The sequence below is a fragment of the Vulpes vulpes genome, chromosome 12, assembly GCF_048418805.1.
Source record: "Vulpes vulpes isolate BD-2025 chromosome 12, VulVul3, whole genome shotgun sequence".
NCBI lineage: Eukaryota > Metazoa > Chordata > Mammalia > Carnivora > Canidae > Vulpes > Vulpes vulpes.
The window spans coordinates 39,638,642-39,650,735 of NC_132791.1; the positions used below are offsets into that span (position 1 = coordinate 39,638,642).

At 37.0% G+C, this 12,094-nt stretch overlaps 1 protein-coding gene across 8 annotated transcripts in view; it reads left to right on the forward strand.

The window, feature by feature from the left end:
- Nucleotides 1-12,094, forward strand: part of NFIB (nuclear factor I B) — a 438,092-nt gene that overhangs the window by 67,875 nt on the left and 358,123 nt on the right. The gene's annotated exons all lie outside the window — the stretch shown is intronic.

Sequence of the window (12,094 nt, forward strand, 5' to 3'; positions counted from 1 at the left end):
ACATGTGGAGAAAAAGAAACACATTTTTGCAGGTACTTCTATGGTAGAAGAGAGACAGTTGAGCTAGAAAAAACAAAAACAAAAACAAAAACAAAAACTTCTTGCTGCTGATCTGTAAGATTAAGCCTGGCAGAGAGTATCAACTCTGGCAAACTTGAGACACTCAATTAGTTGGCTATGGCATGTCTGTCACCAAGTCCTGCTTGTCTCCCTTTCGGATTATTTCTCGCTATCACCTGTGTCCCTCAATCCTCATTGCCACTTCGTAGTTGGATTTCTTCAACAGATGGTTCATCGTATTCTCATTCAATAAACATTTACTGTGAGTCAACTCTGTTCTAATTGTGGGGCCAAGCACAGGGTTCCCTCAAGGAACCCACGATCTACTGAAGGAGTCAAATGTACTGATCACCAAATAGTGGGGTAAGGACAACCAGAGAGACCAATGCAGGATGTGATGGCACCATGGAAAAGATTGGGCTTATCCAGTTTTGGGGATCAAGGAGATTTGATGTCTAATTACCAAAAAACAAGGAGATGGGGTAAGTATGGAAAAAGGAGGTGTTGAATCTAATAAAGCCAAAAAAAAAATGGAAAAGGGAAAGTGGCAGATGAGCAGATGAGTAGATACATGTAAAGATCTAGTGCGAAGGTTTGTTCCTAAAGACAACAGCAAATTCAGGATTAATGGAACAAAGTAGGGGCAGGAGTGAGAAGTAAAGCTGGAATAATGATATAGAGGCCAGATCAATAGAAAACCCGTATGTCATATTAAGAAATTTGGATTTTATATCCCTCAGTCAATGGGGAACCATAGGAGGACTTTAGAAAGGGAGTGACATTATTGAATTTGTGTTTTAAAAAGTTCACTCTAACTGTAGTGTGGGAAATAGATTTTCTGCGTAATCATTTGCTTAAAATTTAACTACTATAATTGCATACAGATCCACACATAGACTATTATGATCATTTCTTACATGGGGTTTGGGTTTTGCTTTTCACAAATCAGATATAACTTTATCTGCAGTAGAAATAGCTCTTGCAAAGGATGTTGATGTCAATTAGTTTTACCTTAAATAGCATTTTAATTTAATTTTGTGAATAGATTATCTATGAAAATGATTCAAAATTCAGAAAGCTCAAAGGATGTGAAAAGTATAACACCATCCTGATCTGTCACTATCCAGCTCCCCTTCCTACAGCAACAAATGTTATTAGCTCTTGTATGTTCTTCTATAGAAACTTTGTACTTATAAAAACTATATGTGTTTATATATTCTTCATAAGATATATTTGCTTGTATCTTCTCCATTTACCTTTAATACCATGGTAGTTTAAATACACATTACCCTTTGTCTTCATTCCTCACACAATCTGATTTGGACATCTTATGTCAGTATTTACTTTCTCATCATTATAGCTGCTTAGTGGGTGGTTGTGAGCCTGTCCTATAATAGCTTAGCCATCTTTAGTCATGAACGTAGAGATGGTTTCCAGTCTTCTGATTTTGCAGGCAATGCTGCAATTAGTGATGCTGTTGTTTTCATTTCACACATGTGAAGGTGCATCTGTGGTATGAATTCCTAAAAATGGGATGGCTGGATCAAAGTATGTGCTTCATTCTTTGCTAGGACCAAATTTCCCTCCATAGAAGTAGTACCAGTTTAGATTCCCACCAGAAAGGCTTGAGTTTGCCAATCAAGTATGTTATCAAATTCCTAGGTCTCTGGAATCTGATACATGAAAAAGAATACTACCTTATTTTCATTTTTTTTGTAAGTAGGCCCCACACTCAGTATGGAGCCCAACATAGGGCTTGAACTCATGACCCTAAGATCAACTGACCCTGAAATTTACCGACTGAGCCACCCAGGTGCCCCATTTTTCTTTAATTTTAATTTGCATTTGCATATAATGAGTGAGACTGAGCCTCCTTTCCTATGAATAAGAGCCAATTGATTTTGTTGTCCTTTGAAGTATCTATCCATATCCTCGTCTTGTTTTGCTAATGGCTTGTTGGTCTTTTGCATATTTATTTATAGAAGTTCTTTATAAAGATAAAGAGACATTAGTCTTATACCTGTGATATGAGTTGGAAATATTTTTCCATGTTTGTCATTTGTCTTTGACAGTGTTTATGGTGATTTTTGCAATGCAGAAAAAGTTTATTGTTAAGTAGTTGAATTTAGTCATCTATTATTTTATAGGCCTTTGAATTCTGTGTAACAGTTTAAAAGTATTTCCCATCTCAAGACTACACAAAAACTATGATTTCTTTGAGTCCTTCCATGACTTCAGTTTTTATTAACAACGCATATGAAATTACCAATATTTAACAATTTTGACCTTTACAGAAATGGCCATATGGTTCAATCTCATACATTTAATTCTCTGATTCACTTGTATTCTGGTACAAGATATGAGGTCAAGTCCAACTTAACGTTTTTGCAGATACCACCTCAACTAAAGCCATCTTTTCCCACTCATTTCTTTAAAGTTTTTATTTAAATTCCAGTTAGTTTTTATTTAAATTCCAGATATAGTTAAATATCCAGTGTGATATTTGTTTCAGGTATAGAATTTAATCATTCAACACTTCCATACATCACCTGGTGCTCATCATGACAAGTTCCTTCCTTAATTCCCATACCCTATTTCACTCACCCACCCCCACCTACCTTTCCTCTGTGAACCACAAGTCTGTTCTTTAGAGTTAATAATCTGTTCCTTGGTATGCCTCTCACCCTCTTTTTTACCCTATGTTTGTTTTGTTTCTTAAATTCCACATGAGTGAGATCAAATGGCATTTGTCTTTCTCTGACTTATTTCACTTAGCATAATACTCTCTAGCTCCAACCACATTATTACAAATGGCAAGGTTTCATTCCTTTTTATGGCTAAGTAATATTCCACTGCGCGCGCGTGCGTGTGTGTGTGTGTGTGTATTTACACATACCACATCTTCTTTATTCATTCATCAGTTGATGGATACTTGGGCTTTTTCCATAGTTTGGGTATTATAGATAATGCTGCTCTACACTTGGGGTGCATGTATTGCTTTCAATTAGTATTTTTGTGTTCTTTGGGTGAATACCTAGTAGTGTAATTGTTGGATCATAAGGTAGTTTTGTTGTCAACCTTTTGAGGAACCTCCATACTGTTTTCTGGAGTGGCTGCACCAGTTTGCATTTCACCAACAGTGCAGGAGGGGTCCCCTTTCTCCTTTTCCCACTCATTTTTAATGCCAACTCTCATATACCAATTTGGCAAATGCAGTTGTATTTGTTTCTGATTTTTGAGACTTTCCTATTGATTTGCCTACTCAATTGTTGTTTTAATTATTTAGATTTTATATGTTTTAGTATCTCCTTATTAATTTTGTCAGAATTTTCATGTTATGTATTTCTCCATGTAAATTTAGAATTTTCTAGTCTGGTTCCTAAAATTAATAATAATCTTGTGTGCATTTTTATTAAGATCACGTTGAGTATATAGCTGAGAGCAAATCACCATTTTTATGACATTACATTTTCTGAAGTAGCTTCTTAACTGTGTCCACTCTCCCCTTCTCTGATCTGCTGCCACCTGACTAATCTGCCTCAAGCACCAGCTTCATCATATCATGTCCCTGGTTTTCCCTAATCCGCATTTTTTTTGTTTCATGTATTTTCCCTTAAGAGATCTGCCATGTCCCCCTCTCACCCCTCCACTAACTAAAAGCCATGATAAATCCACTCATCCATCCAGTTCACATCTTCAAGTGAAATCTTGCTTGGCTAGTGTGACACTCCACTGTCCCTCCCTTCCCTGAAGTTTCTGCTCTGTGTCCCCAGTTGGCGCTAAATTATGCATGACATTTTTTTACACAGGTATATTCACCTTGAGTGGCTTAGGTTTCAAAAGGAATAATTAAACATTTAATTACATTGACATTAATCCCAAATCACTATGGTTGAAATAATGATGCATACTCAGATTTTTTATTATTTCAGATCTGCATATGCCTTAACTTCTTGTGTGTATAGAATATATGTCTCCTTCCGTTCCTTCAATTTGTCAACAAATGTGTATTGCATGCCTTTGATAGTCATTGGATATTTGTATCAATCAAATTCAGCTAAGTTAAGCAGCAATAACAAATACCTAATCACCGTGGTTTATGACCATAAAAAATTATGTTTTGCTCATTACATGTCCATCCCCATTCAGCTTTGACTCCACTCCAAATCTTCAAGGCTCAGATTAAAGGTGCTGCCCTATCTAGGACATGCTGGTCTTGTGGCAAAGGGAAAGAACAGTGGTCAAATCATGTGGAAACTCTTAAGGCTTCGGCTTAGAAGTGGCCCATGGCAATTCCACTTATATTTTATTGGTCAAAAGAAGCCACATGACTAAGTCTGACATCAGTAGAACTGGAAACATAATGTTTTGGTAGGGAGGGGCCCTTTAGTGAAAGGTATTGAATACTTTTAAATGTAATTAAAAAAAAAATTTTAAGACACTGAATCTTTTTAACAAATAGCACAAATTAGCACAGCAATACAGCGGTGAAAAAGGCAGATATAATACTGATCTCACAGAGCTTACAAGCTAGCAGGAAGTATGGACACTAACCAAATAATAACACAATTGTTACAAATGCTCCAAAAGAGGAGAAGATGTTAAGCCTCATAGTCTGGGTAAGCTAACATAGTCTAGGTGGTTTAAAAGACCCCCTTCCTACCACCACTAAGATCTATTTTAAAGTTAATAGAAATTAACTAGGCAGGAAAGAGAGATGCCTCTTGGTCAAATGCTTCAAATAACAAAGTCATTCAAAACTGTTGAGCATACTTATTTGACCAAGATGCATTAGATTAGCATCTTTTTAATTTGCAGATTTTCTAATTCTGAGTTCAAGGAAAATAACCTTTTCGAAGGCTCAATATTCCACAATTCCTTGGTAATATGTTTCTCCCATATAATAAGTCAGAGATGACTTTATAATTGCATTATTGTGTCAACATTTTAACTGGTTTTAGGGAACCCTAAATGACAACTTGCAATTAGGCTGAGATGTACTTTTCTACAAGCGGCAACATAGGAGTCTTGATATTTACACTATCTATATATTCACACAATATATGTAATATATGTTGGATCTTCCTTGGTCTAAAAATCCAGTGCCATCCACAAAAACAGTTGGTAGTAATTACAGACTGAGAGAATGGTTTAATCATTTCAAATGGGAATGTCCCCTATCCCTAACATGTAATTATTAGGCCATTTCCACTTTCATAAGATGATATTACGCTCAATTATTTACTGAGAAATAAATGAGTAAACTAATAATGATGCTGGGGTCTTAGTCTTGCTTTCCTAATGGATGCTTCAGAAGAGAGCCTTTGTAATTCTGTCTCCATACCATATGTCTCTGTTGACATTAAAATGCTTAGTTCCAAATGAGTTGGCTTCATTCAAGCATCTTAATTCAAGAGTGGATGATTAGATCTTAAGCTAAAAACCTATTAGGATGTAAGCACTTGTGTTTTTGAAAGGTATTAAGGGAACATCATAGTGTGGTTGTAGATAAATCCTCCCTATCTAGTAGTGGGCTGGCAAAAATCTCATTTGATCTACAAACATTACTGTCTAGCTTCATGTCAAAGTTAAGCACAGAATGAGAAATCTGCCAAGTGTTTGTTATGTAATACACAGACTGGATGGTGACTATTTTCATTCTTTGCTAGTAGTAGTTTCGGAGATCCTGTCTGTGGGCAGAGATCATCGGAGAGGCCTATGTATCTTTTCCAGGCAAAAAACACCCTGAATAAGATTCTGAGCTCCAAGCAAGGAATCCACCTTCATATAGGACCTCAAAAGTGAATGCCCCACTGTGGTGGGATTATGTGCCCATGGGGTTTCTTAAATGGGCCCCATGCTGCAAAGCTAGCAGTGTGGGTAGAAGAGGACAAATCACATTGCAAACATTTTCGATCCCTTTGAGGAAGCACGGATCTAAATAAAACCCAGTGCTATGATTATTCCTGCTTTTATTTAACCACATGTGTGGTCCCAACTAATAGGAATCTCCCCCGCTTGCCATTAATTTGCTTTAGTCCTTCTGTAATCCTATCAACAGCAGGGCACAGTGATCTTCATATGGGGAATGAGAAAATCAGTTGATAACCATCTGCCTAATGTTTTGGCAGAAATTTAGCTTACCGAGCTACTACCAAGTTCGGACTCCTTGTCAGGAACAGACATTTCTACTACAGGGAGAATATAACGTCCCAGGTTGGAGATTGCCTAATTATGTTCTGACAGGTGATCTGTAGGGCTCCTGATGACAACAGTCCTGAAGAAAGACAGACACGAGTCATTTATCACTATCTAACTTCAGAGGCATGAACTAGTTTCTCCCTCTTTTCCTCCCTCCTTCCTTCCCTCCCTACCTCATTCCCTCCCTCCTTATCTCTTTCTTTCCTCTTTTACTTTTTTTTTTTTTTTCATGTAAAAACTACCATGGATACAAAGAACCAGTAAAGGTGCACTTTGATTAAAACTGCATGGGGAGCTTTGGTAGCTCATACCTCTCTATGATATAATCCCTTTGGTTTTCCCTCTTGGTTCACATCAACTGCTGACAGCTCATTAGAAACACAGATAACCATGAAGGAATAAGAAAGAAATGCTTTATAAGAACAGGAATGTAAATTGCTGCAAGAAAAATGTCAGATTTATTTGTCAAAGTACTTATTGACTTAAACATGAAAAATAAGAGCAGACCTCCCAGATTAACTTATATTGATGATACCTCTTAACTGCATCCTCTCCCACCCCCATCCCCAAGGAGCTTTGAGTATCATCAAGATATTATCTGGGACAAACATGCAAATTAAAACGGGACCATAGGTTCAGAACTTAAAGAAAGTTTCAGGTTCTTAGGCATCATGAAAATAAACATTTTCATGAAAATCCAAATCAAAAAATTGGGAACTGAGACCATGGTCAGAGTCAGGGTGGGCAATAGGAACTTCACAAGAGAAATATCCCTATTAGGATGAATTTTCCCATTCTCACTTAACTAGAAGAAATGTTGAGTCACTGGAAGTTAGTCAAATTTTTAAAACTCTAAAATATCGGGGATCCCTGGGTGGCTCAGCGGTTTGGCGCCTGCCTTTGGCCCAGGGCGCGATCCTGGAGTCCCGGGATCGAGTCCCACGTCCGGCTCCCGGCATGGAGCCTGCTTCTCCCTCTTTCTGTGTCTCTGCCTCTCTCTCTCTTTGTCTATCATAAAAAAAAAAAAAGCTCTAAAATATCATGATGCTTATGTGGCAACTGGATTCTTGGACCCTGGCTCTATATTTGATATTAACAAACTGCTGTCAACTTACGAAATGATATTGTGTTTTTTTCTGTTAAAGGTACTTCTCTTTTAGAGATACATACTGAAGAAATCTTAATATTTTAGAGATACATATTAAATATTTATGAAAAAATATACTTTATATTTGATCTGCTTCACAATAATATTGGAAGGAGGAATACATGGGGATATAGATAAAACAAGATTGGCCAGGAGTTGGACAGTGTTGAAGCTGGGTGACGGGCACGTTAAAGACTCAGTGTATTATTTTATTTCATGTATGTTAAGAATGCTTCATAATAAAATTTTAAATGAAGTATTTTTTTTAATTTTTTATTTATGATAGTCACAGAGAGAGAGAGAGAGGCAGAGACATAGGCAGAGGGAGAAACAGGCTCCATGCACCGGGAGCCCGACGTGGGATTCGATCCCGCATCTCCAGGATCGCGCCCTGGGCCAAAGGCAGGCGCTAAACCGCTGCACCACCCAGGGATCCCCCATAATAAAATTTTAAAAGAAAGAGAAGAATTATTATAAAATATATCAGATACACAAAGATGTAATAAAGAACAATCTGGTAGACATTGATCTTCCAACATTCCACTTGAATAATTAAAACAAAGAAATTTGTTTGAAACAAATTATAAAGCAACTCTTTTCCTTCAATTATCTGGCTACATTTGTGCAGTCCCATTGGGAAGATAGTGGCTAGAGTTGACTCATTAAAACTGGTAACAACTCAAATGTTTACTCCAGCCAGCTAGAGTAGATTCTCCAGCTAGTGAGGCAACATGATGCCTGCCATGGTTCTGTTGAGCTAACTCAGCCTTGAGAATCACAAATACCTGGATCTAAATCCCTGATCAACTATACTTGTGTGACCTCCAGTCAAGTTCTAACCTCATTTATAAAAAAAATGCTTAGTAATTCCAACCTCAAAGGATTACAAGCAATGACTGTAAATCACCTAGCTGGCACTGAGCGAATAGTAGCTATTTTATTTGACGTATTGGGAAAAGACATTTGGACATTTCCTAACTGAAAAGTGTGAGAATCTCTGAACAAGCAGTAAATAAGTGCTGTATGGCTAGTTGATAAAGCTCAGTTTGCTGCTTATCAGAGGAAAAGGTATCATCACCTTGAAAGAGTGTTAGCAGCACCCAGGAGTGGGGAAGACAGAGTTAGGGCATTAATGAGTTTGAGGGGGTCTGACTGAAGGTAGGTCTTTCATGGCAGTATAAGGGGGCATTTAAGTAAAACTGGGGAAAATTTGTTATAGTTAAAGATTGGTAGATTGGTAGACAGAGTTGGGAGGATTTCAAAAGAACTCTTGAAGAATGAATCATCTTTTGAAGTGATCTATTGTCCCCAAAAAAGAGGTGATGATAGGCGAAGGGATAAATGGGTTTGGGGGAATTTCTTGAAACAAACAATAAATTGTCTGCAACTCTAGCTTTCTGAGCAAGAGTTTTCTGGAAAAATAAAGTTAGATAAATGCAGTCGAATAGTAAAATTATATTAATATAAACAGTAAGCTGAGTGGGTATAGATTATTTTTGTTCTCATATAGATATATACATGTATATAGGGACTTTAAGAAACATTTCTGTCCTATCTATTTTTATTTTTAGGTCCCAACATGCACAGGGATTATATGATATAAAAATACATTTCCTCAAAATTAGCTTCCTTTATGATTACACTTGCAACTCACACGTTCTCTATTGCTTTCTGTGGCCTTATTTGAATGTTTCAGCCTATCATTAGAATATTATTGTAGCTTTATACCTGTGATTCTCAACCCTGCCTGGACATTAGAATGAGGTGGGGTGGTTCTGAAAGTCCCAAAGCCCAGGTCCCACCTCAGGCCAATTAAATCAGAATATCTGAAGTTAAGACCTAGACATCAGTAAGTTAAACTCTCCTGATGTGCATCTAAGGTTGAAAACAGCTTGATGCCTGGATGGAGAAACAGAAGCTTGACTGGGGAATTATAAGACCCAAGTTAGGTGGTTCAATGGTTGAGCATCTGCCTTTGGCTCAGGTCGTGATCCCGGGGTCCTGGGATCAAGTGCCACATCAGGCTCCCCGCAGGGAGCTTGCTCCTCCCTCTGCCTATGTCTCTGCCTTTCTCTGTGTCTCTCATAAATAAATGGATAAAATCTTAAAAAAAAGAAAGAAAAAAGGCCCAAGTTAGATTCTGACACTAACTACTGACTGCTAGAAATTGGAGCAGCTTTCTAGTGCCCTTAAATTTCAATAGAAATATTAATAATGACACAGGTGTTATGTGCAAACATCCTGCCCTTTAAAGTCTAGGATCAAATTGTATCAAATTTCTCAGGAATTTAAAGTTTCATGGCAACCTTCATCTTTGATTACTTATTCCACTAACTTCCTTTTCTTCACTGTCTTATCCTCGTGTTGTTCCTTTATTCGACTCTGGCATTGATTCGCTTTCTTTGACTTGCACGTGTACTGCATCATCCCAGTGCCTCCCCTCCCCCAGCCGCTCCGCAAATGCTTGTATAAGCAGATGTAGCTGATTTTGTGGGAGGTTGGGAAGATAAAAGAGGTCTTATGTCGCAAAAGCAGAAAAACTTTAATGTAGAATATTAGATGTCAGATATCTATGACCTGGAAAGTCCTTTGGCCGCTTTGCATGCTGTACAGTTACCATCCCCACTCACCTTCCTTCTCCCATTCTCTTTCTTCTTTGCCTCTCTCTCAAGAGAAAATAAAAATTCATACCATTGTATTATGCAGAACATTCTGGCTGTTTCTAGCCTCATCCCTACGCTCAGCTTTGGAATTCTCTTTGCATATCCAAAACTCATTAATGTTCTCTGATAAACAGTGAAACATCTATTCTGTAGTACCTTCTCCCTCTCCACTAGATACTTTTAGGAAAAGAAAGCACTAGAGAAGTGTTACTACCACTCTCATAAGAATTTTGACATTCCTTTCCCAATCTCTTAGAATACATAAACAATATTCGTTTAGATTTTAAATAAAAACTTTTTTCTGCTATAATAATTTAGTTTAACTCAGCTAATGATTATGCCTATTATGGTAGATGTTAAGAAATCTGTAAACTACAAGGATGATAGATCTTCCAGAAAGAATCAGTTTAGTTGAGGCATAAGACAGACTCTTAATTAAGACCTAGTTAAGGTATAATACAAGAGACTTACTTGTATATCCAATGAACTCAGCTTCTAAGAATTTATTTCAGTTCATTGACATTCACCTTTCTGAGATCCGTAATCTCAAATATTAGAGGTTTGCAAAAGACCGGGCTTTTTCACAATCCCATTTCTAGTAATACATATGGCCAAGCCACAATTTGTATACTTTTTTGACCTTTGGTCAAATTTTCTCACTTCACTGATCAGAAGTCTGGATTGATATGGCTTAAAGAATGAATGGAGAACTTTCATTTCCAGGGTAAGTACCTGAATCAGTCCTCCTTTTACAGACAATTAAAATTCTTATTATATATATGTACATACATATACATATATATAAAATCTATCATCTATCTATATCTCAACTTAAATCTGTCAATGAACTCTCAAGAAAGGAAGTAACTTTCAGTTAGGAACTGAATTCATTTGTTGAGCTCGATGAACTTGAACTCCTGTTTTCACAGCTTCCAAGATCCAGGGAATGGCAGACAAGTCCCAGGGCTTACCACGATGGAGAATCCACAAACCTGTATTCCAAAGAGCTATTCATTCTGAGTAAAAATGAACTAAAAACAACAGTACCACTCCTCTTTACCCTCGCCTTCAGTCAAGAAAATATATTGTTATAAACAATGTTGACCAAAGGTTAAAAAAAAAAAAGTAAAGAAATCACTATTGAGAACTTGGAGCTACAGCTCATATTAGGTTTATAATCTGAAATCCCACTCCCTGAGTGGTCTGCAAACCTCAAGCCAAGAATTTAGTTGAGAGTGACCCTATACTAGTCATGTCACAAAGTGCATGGTAGAAACAAATGTAGATCCCCTCTAAAGAACACATCTTTCTAAGCCCCAAAGAATTCTCAAACACAATTCCAAGAATAATGAGCAGACCACCATAGAAATTGGCTAAATATACAAGGAAATAAAGCACCATGAGCTAGAATTAAAACAAACAAACAAACAAAAAAGCCACACACAAAACAGATACTGACTTGTGACTTCAGATCCTGGGAGTTTCAGACACAAACAATAAACTGTTTAATATCTTTAAAGAAATAAATGACAAACTGGAAAATATGTGCAAGAAACAAACTATGAAATTCGACAAAGCAGATTTTTAAAGAACCAAATTGAACTTCTAGAAATGAAATATTAAACTCTTAAAATAAAAAACTCAATGAAATAGGAAATTACTGTTGGTTTTCATAGGTGTAGTAATAGTGCAGTAGTTCTCCACCAAAAAAAATTTGTTCTTGTCAATTAGAGATCAGTGTCAAGATATTTGCAGATCAAATGTCATCTCAGATCAAATTATATGATGTCCAGACTTTGCTTTAAAATACTTTAAGAAGGACGTGTGGGTGGCTCAGTGGTTGAGCATCTGCCTTCAGCTCAGGTCGTGATCCCGGGGTCATAGGATCCAGTCCCACATGGGGCTCTCTGCAGGGAGCCTTCTTCTCTCTCTGCCCATATCTCTGCCTCTCTTTGTGTTTCTGTCATGAATAAATGGATAAATCTTTTAAAAAATAAAATAAAATAAAATGCTCTAAGAAAAA